Genomic DNA, 14,358 nt, shown 5'->3' on the forward strand with positions numbered 1-14,358 from the left:
GTGAACTCAGGGTGGAATATTTTCCTATTCAATTGGACGTATTATTATTAAAAATGGGTCATCGTAGTTGTTGCGTCAGAAGTTGTAAGAATAATGAACTGAAAAATTTTTTTTTTCAATATAACTTGTATGAAAAAGTAACTTTATTGAATCTACATTTTTTACTTTTTATTACAGACATTTTTTAAAGCAATATTTAATTAACAGTAATTATTATTTATTGTTTTCTGATATAAAAAATAGGAGTTCCAGTAATTAAAGTGACATAAATACCGCTGTGCAGTCAACCTCCAATTATATAGTAACAATCATAGATTATGGCGCGTATAGCAATTTTTACTTACCGAAATTATTAACAGTAAAATGTAAAAAAATACACTGCATCTATTGCACAAGAAGCTTTGGTAATAATCAACATATAATAATAAACATATCTCATATCTCATCGTTGTTTCCACTTTTATTGCATGGCGATAGCGGTAGATGGCGCTGAAACGCACGGAGCGAATAGGTTAGGACATGGTGGAAGTAATAAGGTGTGTTCGTATTGCGGACACATTTTCGTCTGTTCTGCGCATCGTGACAAAAATTGTCCATTTTAAACTCATACTAACAGATTCTTGTGTCGGTATGTTTCCGTTTAAATCTCCTACCAAAATTAAAAAAACATGGCGGATTTCTGTCACGTTCTGTGATTGGATATTGCAAGAAACGTGCGCATAAGCACACCTTATTAAGGCCGTGGCACATAGAAAAACTTAAGCAGTAAAACTCAAGCAGTAAGCAAATCAACCAATCACAGTCAAGAACTTAAAGCACGGCCCTAAGCGGTAGCAGCGAATCCATACCGTTGATTTCTTACTGCTTAAGTTTTTCTATGTGCCAAGGTCCTTAAGACCGCTAAACAAATGACACAGTATATATGTACAATAGCGCAACTCTCTGTCGGCGCCTTTGAAGTTAGTGTTGTCCAAAATGGAGTGCGAATGCGCGAAATAAGTAAGCACCCACTAATACCAACTGAACGGCCACGTACAGCAGACACAACTGTTGAGTGTTGTCTTATCGACACGCTACGCTGATTCGACCTCTATGAAGTTGGCCGGACAACTTCAACGTATCGAACTTTCATTAATTGGAATCGATTGGTGGTCGTTTGGTGGTCTTTGGTAGTTTAGTCCGATCGTTTGGTGGTTAGTCGTTTTCCTGTAAAATAAAAATGAAATTTCCGATGTGAAGTTAGCCGGACAATTTTTATTTTTCAACCAATTTAACTTTTTTATAGCTCATTCGACGCGGAATCGTTTGGTGGTCACGAATATCATCATAAAAACGTTTGGTGGTCAACCGTTTTTCCAGAAAATAGAAAAAACCGTATGCGCATAATGCCGGACATATCACCTCTGTGCCACTAGTCGGAACAATTGTATTTATCACCCAAATTGACTTTGATAGGGCTCAATCGACGCGGAATCGTTTGGGGGTCATGAATATCGTAATTAAAACGTTTGGTGGTCAATGGTTTTCGTAAGAAATAGGGTGCTTTCCAGCAAGGGAACACAGTCATACACAGTGCGACACAGTGTTACACAGTGTTGACTTGTAGCTGAAACGCTGTTTAGCTTTTTTATTTCACCGCCAGAATGGAGGGCAGTCACTTTACATAACCTGATCTAACTTGTCACTAGGTTTTTGACCTTAAGACACTTGACTTCTCCTCACCCCCGAAGATATAACCTACAAAAACCCGTTTCGCGCGGTGATCAACAAGCGTGATAATCAGTTGGTGAAATTGTTGTTAAAGCATGGTGCCCAAGTGCCAGTGCAAGATGTAAACGGTAAAACGCCGTTACATTTAGCAGCTGCTTGTGGCAGGTAAGAAGTTACGTTCGTACAGAATTTTTTGCCCTAATATAGAGCTGTTCTACATCGCAAGTCTGTTTGTAGATTGTATGCTTTACCCGCCCTCGTTAAAGCCGATCCGACTGCGGCGACTTTGAAGAACGATCAAGGCTGCACAGTGCTCCATTGGGCTTAATGTTACAACGGCAACTCGACTTGCGTGGAGTATGTTTTGAATCATAACGTGTTCGATTCTTTGGAAGGCATGTAGTTTCTTACACTTCAAAAATGATTATCCAACAATGCGTTACGTATGTCAAGCTGATTTTTTTTCTTAATTATTTCCAGGTAATTCTTTTTCTGCCGTACATTGCGCCGTATATCAAGGATCCGCGCACTGCCTAGAGTTACTCATCAACAAGTTCGGCGGACAGGCGGTTGCTGCTCCGAGGGATTCGTCGTGTGGTTTATTACCACTGCATGTCGAGGCGAGTGCGGGATCCGTCAAGTGCGCGCGATTAATTCTAAACTCCGTCGGGCCGGAACTAGCCGGCCTCGAGACAACCGATTATTTCGGACGGACTCTGCTAATTCTTTGCGCGGCCGTCAACGGACAATGCAACGCTATTGGTAACTTGATCGCCCTGTAATGAAGTTACACACTTACGTGATATTCTCGTATTAATGAGACGCATTCCGTCAACAGAATTATTGCTCGAATGGGCGCTGCACCTAGCGTGTCAGAGACGTCATTCCGCCGCGGCATCATTGCTCTTAAACTGGATCGAGTCGCTCGGCAACTCCGATACCGGCGACAACAACACATCGCAATCGCAACGCGTTTCCGTCATTAATATGATCAAACGGGTTTTTTAAATGTCAGAAGATACTTTCGCTGTAAAAGTTAGTATTTTTTAACATCTTATGAATTATTAACTTATTTATCAGATATATAGAAGAGAGAGAGACTGATATATAAAAAATTGATCAAGTTATGTAAATTAAGAAATAAAATGAAATAAATTTGCACTGTAATACACTGTTTTGAGAATGTAAATAATTAAGTTATGTTTGCAGTTTTACCTTAATAACAAAATTAATTAGTTTTATTAATAAATTAAATAATTTATAGATGAATATGAAAGAAAAAGTAGCAATCAGTCTTCTAATGGAGAGTACAGCCAACACCAGTACAAGTACAGAGGACTCAAGTACCAATGATATAGACTGGAACAATACTAGTCTTTCAGCCAGTAATATATCTTCAAGCAGTGAAGAAAACGATAATTATTTATTGATATTTCCTCTAATGAAATATTTATTGAGTGGACATAAGAGAAATCGAGTTGAACATTATCTTAATATTGTGGATAGCTGGACAGACTTAGAATTTAAGGAGCACTTACGAATCCAGCGTATCACAGCAATTCGATTAATAGGTAATGTTCAGCATTTTGAAAAATAATATAATATTTATGTTTGACCATTTTATAATTATTTTATAATTTTTGAAACCTATAGTTTTTTACATATTCTAGATGAATTGCATGAAAGTGGATCTATACCTTCACATTCGTTTGGAGTGAAACCAATTGAAGCAAAACTCAGTTTTGTTATATTTTTGTGGCACTTGGCAAATACAGAACCTCTACGAACTATCTCAGATAGATTTCAGATGTTTCAATTTCTTCAGTCTTTCGTGTAATTCGCCGAGTAACAGCTTGGATCTTGACAAAATTAGATAACGTTATCAAATGGCCCGAAGGACAACATGTCGCATATGTTTCTCATCAGTTTTATTCCAAAAGAGGCATTCCAAATGTAATAGGAGCTATTGACTGCACTCACATTAGGATAGAAAAACCTAATGTAGAAAATGCAAGAGACTATTGTAACCGGAAAAAATACTTCTCTGTAAACCTACAAGCAGTCGTAGATGCGGATATGAAATTTACTAACATATACTGTGGTCAGCCCGGTTCTCTCCATGATGCAAGAGTTTTGAGAAAATCTGAATTGTACAATTCAGCTAATGAACATAGAGAAATTATGTTTCCAGATAACAAATTTATAATCGGGGATTCTGCATATCCATCATTACAGTGGCTTGTTCCTCCTTTCCGTGATAATGGTCATCTTACTCCTTTTCAGACCGAATTTAATTTCATACATTCTTCAACGCGTATGGTTGTAGAAAGAGCATTTGGGTATTTGAAAGGACGTTTCCGACGAATTAAATTTTTTTCGGAATATCGCGATATGCCATTCATTGCAAATACTATTGTAGCTGCATGTATCTTACACAATTTATGTATAAATTGTAATGATGACAATTTTAATTATGATAATGTTGAAATTGAGGAACCGAATGATAATATTAATGTAAATGATGATCATAACGAAAATAATTGCCGATTTCAAGAAGATCGAAGGATGCAATTATTCATGGAAATATTTGGCCAGGAATAAACAATGTATTGTTATGTATAAGTTGTAAATAAAAGTATTTAGCCATAACAGCTTGAATATGAACATCATATTTTATTATAAAAGTATCACAAATGTATGCTGTCATCCAATAGCATAAACATTTCTTATAAATTAACACAAATAGTGAATATTACAATTATTTAATCACATAATAATTGCAAAACGTAGGAACAAAATTATAATTATTTAATCACATAATAATTGCAAAACGTAGGAACAAAAAATAATAGAACAAGTTTGAAATATTAATAATTAACCTGATGACTATACTATATATATACTATTAATAAATGACAAAATTAAAGAAACTAGTTTCGTAAAAATGCAGTTATTAATTATTATAATTATAAGTACTTATGGATTATCGAATACTGACCTTTAATGACATCCTAATTGCAACTAAATTATAAGATATATTTGTACTGAATTGAAAAAACAAAAAAATAAAGACTTAGTACAATATTTTGGTAAAAAATAAACTCTAGAATATGTAGAACATTTAATCACAACTTTGTCGTAAATGTAATAATAATTGAAAATAAATGATCATATCTCGGGGTTTATGAATATACATAAATTTCTGTGTTCCATATTTGCATATTTTCTTATTCGGTCCTTTTCAAGTATCTATTCATAATAATAGACAAAAACAATGACCGATTTATCTTCAATTATAGATATACATTAGTGCCAAAACATTAATAATCATCTACTTTTTAACTATCAGAATCATCTGAGATGTCTTTTATATTTCCTTCATTTAATAATTTTTTCAATAATTTGCATTTTGTTCTTTCTATTCTTATTATTTCAGCGTGCTTATTTTCCTTATCCTTCAGTCTTTTTTCTGATAATTCTTTTTTCTGTTCTATCTGTTTTCTTTTTAAAGTTACCATTTGTTTCTTTAGCGATAAGTTTTCAGTCATTCTATTTTCAGATTGTTCATGCTTCTTATCACGTGCAGCATCTCTTATTTCTTTGTTTTCTAAAAATTTAAGCCACTGTTTTTCAATGTCCAATTTTCTGTTCGCCAAGTTCGAACTTGTTCCATGTGGGAGACGAGCTGCTGCTTTTGTATTTTTATTCATCAATATCGAGGCAACTGAATCTGTAGAAGAAGAAGAAGAGGCGATGGGACTTGTAGGAAGAGTAACCGCAGCCGACGATGACGATTTGGAAGCACAATTTACATCTTTTTGGCCGGATAATGCAGACTTAGAGACTTTTTTTGGTATTATTTGACTAGATACGGTGTGCGCAGCAATAGCATCTTTATTTTTGCCCAGTATTTCGTCTAATTGATTGTACCATTTAAATTCAATTTTGCCTCTGCCTGATTTGTTGTTGTTATCACAACATTCTTTGTATTTTTTTTTGTAAGATGTTTATTTTCCATCTGACTTGATCACTGGACATCTGTAGAAAATAATTTTTTGAATTAAAAACATGTAACATAATAATATGGTGTGTACACACACACACACACACACACACACACACACACACACACACGCACGCACGCACGCACACACACACACACACACACAAACACACACACACACACACACACACACACACACACACACACACACACACACACACACACACACACACACACACACACACACACACACACACACACACACATTAAATAAACTTACGTTCATCATTGACATCCAGATTGTCGTTTGACTCGTTTGTAAATAAAACGTTGTCATTTTCCATATATATATCTTTATTTTTTAAGCATTCGTGCATGGATGCTTCCTCTAATAATAGGATATCTGCATTGCAATGTTTGCATGTGAATCCTACTGCAATTTGGAAATAAATAATCATTAATTATTAAAATGACTAATTTTTAATAAAATACAATATTTATATGTATGAAAGCTGTGGTACAATAATTTTCATCAATACGTCAGTAAAGTATTATTGTATGCAACATTTGTCTTTGCAACAAATAATAAATAATATAAAAATAAGTATGTACTAAATACCTTCCATGGTTCAGAAACTTCTACAGTAGAATATCTTTCACTTCTTGTCGTCACACGTGTCACACTATTTGGAATATAACCTTAAAGTTTTCTTACCCGACCGTAGAAACTACAAAAATAAATGGTACCACATGTAAAAATGTCGATAATGTTGGTATCCATGGAGTGACACAAAACGATGACACAGTCAAACTCACCATTTTAGCTGTGTACGATTGTGTCGACTTGTGTCGTAGTTGGAAAGCACTGGGTCGAACACTGTGTTACACAGTGTCGCCTGTGTACATTGCTGGAAAGCACCCATAGAAAGAACCGTACTCTCACGCTATTGGTCGCATGACTCCGTGACGTTGGCTCGGTTAATTTGATGGATAAACATTATTTATCAATCAAATTGACTTTTATACGGCTCAATCGACGCAGAATCGTTTGGTGGTCACGAATATCGTCATTAAAACGTTTGGTGGTAAATCGTTTTCCTAAGAAATAGATAAAACCGTACTCTCACGCCATTGGCCGTACGACGGCATACATACGGCGGCATACCGCCGGTGAGTGTGCATGTTGGGCCCATACGTAAGGGGCCCAACGGTTTGTGCACGGTCGTGGTGCGTTGCCCACTCGCTGCCGCGAATGCGATCGCCTGCATGGGGCGTCTAACGCTGGGGTGGTCCTCAGCTCGGGTAACGAGCTGGAGAGAAGGTCTCTCCAGTGCTTCCGCTGCCTCGAGCTGGGGCACACTAGGACAACTTGCCCTAGCGAGGTGGACCGCACCGGCACGTGCTACCGTTGCGGCGAGACGGGGCATCCTGCGCGTACTTGCCAAGCCCCCGTGAGATGCGTTGTGTGCGCGGGGAAAGGTCTTCCCCATGACCACAGGGTCGGGGGCCCCGCGTGCACTGGGTGCAAAAGTAAGGCTCGCCGCGCAAAAAAGGGAAAAGGCGGGCAGCCTCCCCCGACGCGCGACCCCGCACGGTCGACCTCCAGGGCCACAACCCGAGCTGGGGCCAAAAGGAAGGCGCAGACGGACCTCAAGGTTACCGGCTTTGAGGTCACACACGCCGGGAAAAAAGTGGTAGGCTTGGCGATAGAGGGGACCGTAACTGCGGAGCCCCCGAAGCCACAAAAGCTGCCGAGGGTCAGGTTGGCCCTCACATCGGCAGCGACTACTACAACATCACTGCCGGAGCGGATGGAGGTCGAACAGACCATAGACCTCACCGAGACGGGTAATCCAGCTCCACTCTACTGTCCTCCCCTTGTAGACAAGGATGTCAGGGCATTGCAGGAGGTGGAAGACACCGCTAATGACCCTCCGCTCGAAATGGAGTTCGAGGAGAATGTCCCGCTGTCGTCGTCGAGAGATGTAGGGACGGAGGCGGTCGAGGTTACAGGGGATGCCACCCCGACAAGTAAAGAGAAGGAGAAACCGGAGGATCGGGTGGGCTACATATAAATGGCCCTCAAAATCCTCCAGGCGAACTTGAACCACGCACGCGCTGCCCAGGATTTATTCTGCCAGGTCTTGGCTGAGCGCGGGTGTGGTTTGGGTATCGTAGCGGAGCCATATCGCGTACCCCGCAATCACCCCTGTTGGTTTAGCGACAGGGGTGGCTCCGCTGCGATAACAGTGAGAGCAACACCGACGTCCCCCCGTGCAGCCTTAAATGTGCGGAGGAGGGCTTTGTTGCCGTCGAGTATGGGCCCCTCTGCGCGGTGGCGATTTACGCCCCTCCCAGTTGGACCCGTGCTAGGTACGGGCAGTTTCTCGCTGAGGTCGAGGGCTGCGTGCGATCATGCACAACTGGCCGGGTCCTGGTCGCGGGGGACTTCAACGCGAAGTCCGCACTATGGGGTTCCCCGCGGACCGATTACAGGGGCGACGTCACCGAACGGTGGGCGGCGGGTCTTGGTCTCTGCTTGGCAAACAGAGGCCGAGAGAACACGTGCGTGCGGGAGCGGGGGGGTCCATCGTGGACCTCACGTGGGCCACACCCCTCGTCTCTCGCGACTTGCACAATTGGCGGGTGGTCTCGGACATGGAGGCCCTCTCGGATCACCAGTACATTGAAATGGTGATCCGGGGAGGCCCGCCGGGCCTGCTCACCCGCCGTCTAGCCGCTGGCAGAAAACAGCGCAGATGGGCCCTTAAGAAGTTGGATGCAGACCTTTTACAGGCTGCGATCCTGGCCCTCACGTGGGGCAAAGAGGTGGCGAATCCCGGAGGGGCAGAGGCCGACACTGATGACGTCGACGAAATTGCCGGGGACATGGTAAGACTAGTGTCACGTGCGTGTAACGTGGCCATGCCCCGGCTTACGCCAATGCCCCCCCGTAGACAGGCGTACTGGTGGACCAAAGAGTTGGCCGCTTTTAGGCGCTCCTCGGTCCGCGCCAAGCGCCGATGGAGAAGGGCGCGCGCCGGACGTCATGACGGCGATGCCCTCTTCGAGGAGGAGGCCGGGCGGGCCTGGCGTTCCGCCCGCCAGGACCTAGCCCGTGAGATTTGTGCGGCCAAGGAGCGGGCCTGGAAGGAGCTCCTCGGCAGTGTGAACGAGGATCCATGGGGGCGTCCCTATAGGCTTGTGTTGAGTAGGTTGAAGCCATGGGCGCCCCCGTTGACGAAGTCGCTGGCCCCCGAGTTCGTTGGACGGATAGTCCGCGAACTATTCCCCCCCCCCCGCGGATGGGGAGGAGGTCAACTTTCCCCCCACCGCCTTTTACGTGTGGGAGGGAGCTTGGGAGGTCGGCGACGATGAGCTGTCGAGGGCTCTAAAGAGGGTCAGAAGAGGCAAAGCCCCTGGCCCTGATGGTATTCCGGGTCGCGCGTGGACCTTAGCCGCGGGGGGAATCGCCGGCGACATGAAGCGGGTATATACCGCCTGCTTGCGAGCCGGTCGGTTCCCCCGAGATTGGAAAATGGCCGGCCTGGTGCTCCTGCCAAAGCCGGGCAAGTCTCCGGACCAGCCCGGCGCATACCGTCCCATATGCCTGCTGGACGAGGCGGGCAAGATATTTGAACGAATAATCGCCGAGCGCCTCGTACAGCACCTGTCCCGAAGGGGAAAGGAGGGAATCTCGGATGACCAATTTGGCTTCCGTGCCGGGAGATCGACTATCGACGCAATTAAACGCGTCCTCTCTCGGACGGAGGCCGAAATTGCGGAGGGGAGGGTGGTGGCGGGCATCGGTTTTGATGTCAAAAACGCCTTCAACTCCTTCCCCTGGCCCGTGATAGGGGACGCCCTGAGAGCGTACGGCGTCCCCAGTTACTTAACCGCGGTCATCCGAGATTATTTTCGGGACAGGGGTCTGATATATACAGACTGGGACGGTGTTCTGAGGACTCGTCTGATTGAATGCGGGGTCCCCCAGGGGTTTGTCCTGGGGCCCCTGCTATGGATCGTAGGGTATGATCGGGTCCTCAGAACTCCCCTCCCCGAGTGTTGCTGGCTCTCGGGATATGCCGACGACATATACCTGGGAGTCAGCGGGGAGGGGTGGCGGGAGCTTTACAGGCTGGCCAATGTAGCAGCTGAGAGCGTGGTGCGCTCGATCGAGAGATTGGGCCTAGAGGTGGCGCCCCCGAAAACTCAATTTACAGTTTTCTACAACAAGAGGGAGAGGGGCCCACCTCCGGAGGGGCTTGGTCTCTCGATCAGAGGGGTACGAGTCCCGACCACTCCGTGGGTCAAATATCTTGGCATGTGGCTGGACAGCAGTAGGAGCTTCGGCGAGCATGTGGCCCGTGTAGCCCCGAAGGCCTTGCAGGTGGCTAATTGCCTGGCTCGGCTTATGCCGAACCTCGGCGGGGCAGGAGGGCACGTGCGTCGCCTCTACGTTGCGGTGGTCCACTCGGTGCTGCTTTACGCAGCACCGAAAGATGGGCCAAACGGCCCGCCTACGTGGGCGCCTGGCGGCGGTACAGCGGGTCGTTGCGATCCGTGTCGCCAGGGCCTACCGGACCGTTTCGCACGTGGGGGCGACCGTCCTCGCCGGAATACCGTCCGCGCATCTTATCGCAAGGATGCACGCAACAGTGTATGAGAGCATCGCGACGATGCGCGGGCGCGGACAGGTCGTCGTCCCAAGGGCGAGGGCGTTGCTGAGGCTCCAAGGTAGGGAGGCCCTCCTTCGGTGGTGGTCCGACTGGTTGTCGGACCCCCGACAAACCAGATATGGAAGGAGGACCGCGGAGGCTGTCCAGCCGGTACTCGCGGAGTGGGTGGAGGGCCGGAAGTTCAGATACCTGGCCTTCCACGCGGTGCAGGTTCTGACCGGTCACGGTTGTTTTAGCGCGTACCTGCACCGCATCGAGAAGGAGCGCACCACGCGCTGCTACTACTGTCCGGAGGTGGCGGACACGGCGCAACATACCCTGGAGTTCTGTCCATTCTGGGACGAGCAGCGCCGTGTCCTCCGGGCAGTCATAGGTGAGGATCTCTCCCTCCCGGCCGTGGTGGCTGCGATCGTGCAGCCTGGCCGCGAGGGGGAGATAAGGTGGAAGGCGTTCGCCAACTTCTGCGACCAAGTGATGTCGCGGAAGGAGGCGGACGAGAGGATGAGGAGGGGAGAGGTTTCCCCTCCCTCCTCCCCTCAAGAGAGTGAAGAGGAGGACGAGGGGGACCCCTCTCCAGATCCCGGACCCTACAACTCCTCAACGACATTGACATAGACAGCGTCGTCGTCGTCGTTGTCACAGCACGAATGGCAACCATGGGGCGCCGACCTCCGACGGGGTGGTTTCCCGGGGCACCCGCTTCTCTCGACTTACCGCACTCGTGCGGGGCGTGTGCGCCGAGTATTTCGGGGAGGGTGGTGAGAGCGGCACGGGGGCGGACAATCCTCTCTTCGGAGAAGGTCCGCCCCCCCGCCGCTCTTTTTTTGCTGCCGGGGCAGCCGGCGGAGGTGCGCGCCGGGGGATCTGGCTCGGGCCGATACCCTACGGGGGTCGATCACATGTGCCACCCCCGGCGCGTGAGGGCCGGAGGCTGCGGCCGCTTCGGCGACCGTGGCGTCCGCCTGCCCGCTTGCGGGCGCGGGGGGGGGGAGGAACGGGCGGTGGCGGCTGCTTCGGCGGTCGTCGTCGTCCTCTTCCCTCCCCCGCTCGGGGGGGGGGCGGGCGAGAGGACTGGGAGAGCCTCCCGTCCGCTGCCGACAGGCAACTCCCGAAGGGGGGGGGTGGTGGATGAGGCGGTGGCACTCATCCACCACTTGTAGAAATTAGGAGGGCTTGCCCTGAAGGGCGACATGTGGGGGGGTCCATGGATGTGATGCCTTCGGGCTTTCCCGGGGCCTCCCCCCATGGTCATAGCGAGCTGAGGGTCACCGGTTGGGGGTTTAGTGGGTAGGCAGCGGGTCGGACCTCGGTCTGGCTCGTCGAATCCCACATTTCCTCTGCCCCGCCCAGGGGTTGGAGGGGTCTTCCCCTCTTAGGAGGGGTCACAGGGCACGGTCATCGTCGGTCCGGTTGGGCTTTCGGGCTCGCCGGTGCGGCGTTGGGCCTTCTCTGTGGTGGAAGATTCCCCCAACCCAAAAAAAAAAAAAAAAAAAAAAATTACATATATATATTTAACACACACACGAATACATGAATTTATGTAACATACACAATATGAAATTTAATAAGTAACGTAATGTATAAAAGTCTATTAATGCACACATATTAATACATATATAGTAACGCATAATTTCAACGCACAATATGAACGCATAATATCAAAACACAATATCAATATTAACGCAACTGAAAAAATTGCACATACATGTTGCCATTAATTAAAAGTAAAATGTAAAACGCAACAATACAATCAATGCATTATTAAATATAATATAAGTTAAACAATATAATTTGAAAATAAACGAAATGCAATAAAGAAACACGCAAAGTTATATGTACATTCTGAACGCATTCAGAAAAACAAAAAAAAAATTTTTTACGAAAACAAAACTTCCTCTATGAGGAAGCAATATAATTTATATAAAAAATAATAATATTATATAAAGCAATGTGTTATACTTGTCTTGTTCCTTTAAAAATTTAAAAAAATATTGTTGCACATCAATAAACTTCTTAACGCACTCTGGTACTGCACAGCTTGGCTTTCTTATCGCATTCATTTTTAATTATTATGCAGCAACACTTAAAACAAAGCTAAGATTAAAGTGCTTCCAAGAGAATTGAAAACTTATATAATATTTATATAGGTTAACTATTCCCTTAGAAAAAAATTTCTCTTTTATGTTTTCTTCGCTTTTATCACTTTTATCACTTATTTCACTTTTATCACTTTCTTCACTTTTCTTTACTTCATTCTTTCACTGTCTTTATACTTTGTAAACTCTTTTCACTTTAATCACATAAACGTATTCAAAGTCTGTCAAACACTTCTAACAGCTCTCAATAGCATTCAGTGACTAATTGAGCTAATTTCCTCCAAATTTCTGTTCCAATACAGATAGGCATTTACTTAACTGACAATTTAAATTCTAAGAGGGAGCGAAGTAGAACGGAGAAAGGAAGAGCAATTGAGAAAGAAGTTCAGAGAACGACGTTCAGATAGGGTTAGTGGGCGCTTACTTATTTCGCGCATGCGCACTCCATTTTGGACAACAAGAAATCAGGGCTGCGTTCCAAAATTCACTCTAGTTAACTAAAATGCTATAGTGTGCGTGACGTAAACTATAGATTTTAGTTACTCAGAGTGAATTTTGGAACGCAACCCAGGAGAGTTGCGCTACTGTATATACTGTGCCAATGAGCATCCAGCATAAAGTCGCCATATTGATTTACATAAGATGCTCATTGGTCCAGCGGTTTTATGCTATGCTTATGCAGCCTATGCAATTTTGTGTGCGATGGCCTTTAAAGCCTTTTGCACAATGCCAGGCAACAGGCAATAGGAACAGGAAATAACCAAAAAATCATTAATTACAACCTAAAAAATTCGAATGCTCTGATTGGTTGGCAATAGGCAATAGGCACATAATTTCCAACGTAACGGAAATTCTGTGTCTATTGCATGTGTCGCTGTTTATTCTGCATTTATACATGATTTCTGATTTCTATTCCCTGTTCCTATTCCCTGTTGCCTGGCATTGTGCAAGGGGCTTATCTCCTTCAGCCTCCTTGAGATTCGCCGCCATATTGATGATGCATGACGCGCCGCTTGACTCTTGACTGTTTTCCGTCTTTTTACTTATAAAGGCTGATTTATAGAGGCCGTAACCGTTGATGTAAGCCGTAATCTTTAAGAAATTGACCAATCACAGTCGAATGTGAGAAGAACAATCGACTGTGATTGGTCAATTTCTTAAAGATTACGGCTTAAATCAACAGTTACGGCCTCTATAAATCAGCCTTAAGGCGACTATTTAGAAGTCGACTTTCCGTCGACTTAAGTCGACTATTTAAAAGTCGACTTAGTCGACTTTCCGTCATTTTTAGAAGTCGACTAGAAGTCGGCTTATAAAAGTCAACTTGCCGTCGACTTTCCGTCAACTGTGCTCTTAAGGTGCCTTTTCATGCTGACGCTCGACGCTCATTTTCAGCGGCAAGAAGGTCGCATGACCACACGTGACGTCGGCATCAATTGAAATTCATGAAAAGGAAAACAGCGTCAAAATTTCGGCGTCTTCGCGCTGCTTTGGCTTTGACGCTAAAGCTGAGAAAATCCAACTTTCTTTGCTTGACGCTAGCGTCAGCGCGAAATCACGTGATTTCGCGATACGCTGAAACGAGCGTCCCATGAATTCGCACCTTTAGGGTGCGTTCGGGAAAACGCTATTAGTGCTATTTGCTTATTTTATCCTTGTTTTACACCTGATGAGCGATAAAGATAAAATGATGCAATAGCGCTAATAGCGCGCTTCCCGAACGCAGCCTTAAGGGGTGTGTGCTCCCCGCTTTATTTGCCGTTCGGAAACCTTATCGGGGTGCACTCTGCCCCCACTGCACCGTAGCCAATACTTCCAATCGCTCGCAATGCGCATGCGCCAATATCGTCATTGCTATGGTTACCGTTGG

At 45.4% G+C, this 14,358-nt stretch overlaps 2 long non-coding RNA genes across 2 annotated transcripts; one reads left to right on the forward strand and one right to left on the reverse strand.

Annotated features, from left to right (window-relative positions):
* Positions 1-3,146: 3,146 nt before the first annotated feature.
* LOC143908445 (uncharacterized) lies at positions 3,147-3,633 on the forward strand. The gene is made up of 2 exons (XR_013260144.1): positions 3,147-3,281; positions 3,364-3,633. It is a non-coding gene; the product is annotated as an uncharacterized LOC143908445 (long non-coding RNA).
* A 1,923-nt stretch (positions 3,634-5,556) lies between these two features.
* Positions 5,557-6,649, reverse strand: LOC143908442 (uncharacterized). Its single transcript, XR_013260142.1, has 4 exons — positions 6,530-6,649; positions 6,333-6,441; positions 5,994-6,146; positions 5,557-5,748 (listed from the first exon to the last, which is right to left on the reverse strand). It is a non-coding gene; the product is annotated as an uncharacterized LOC143908442 (long non-coding RNA).
* Between the last annotated feature and the right edge of the window lie 7,709 nt (positions 6,650-14,358).

This window comes from Temnothorax americanus, unplaced genomic scaffold (genome assembly GCF_048541705.1).
Source record: "Temnothorax americanus isolate GAGA-0224 unplaced genomic scaffold, ASM4854170v1 Scaffold95, whole genome shotgun sequence".
NCBI classification, from domain to species: Eukaryota; Metazoa; Arthropoda; class Insecta; order Hymenoptera; family Formicidae; genus Temnothorax; species Temnothorax americanus.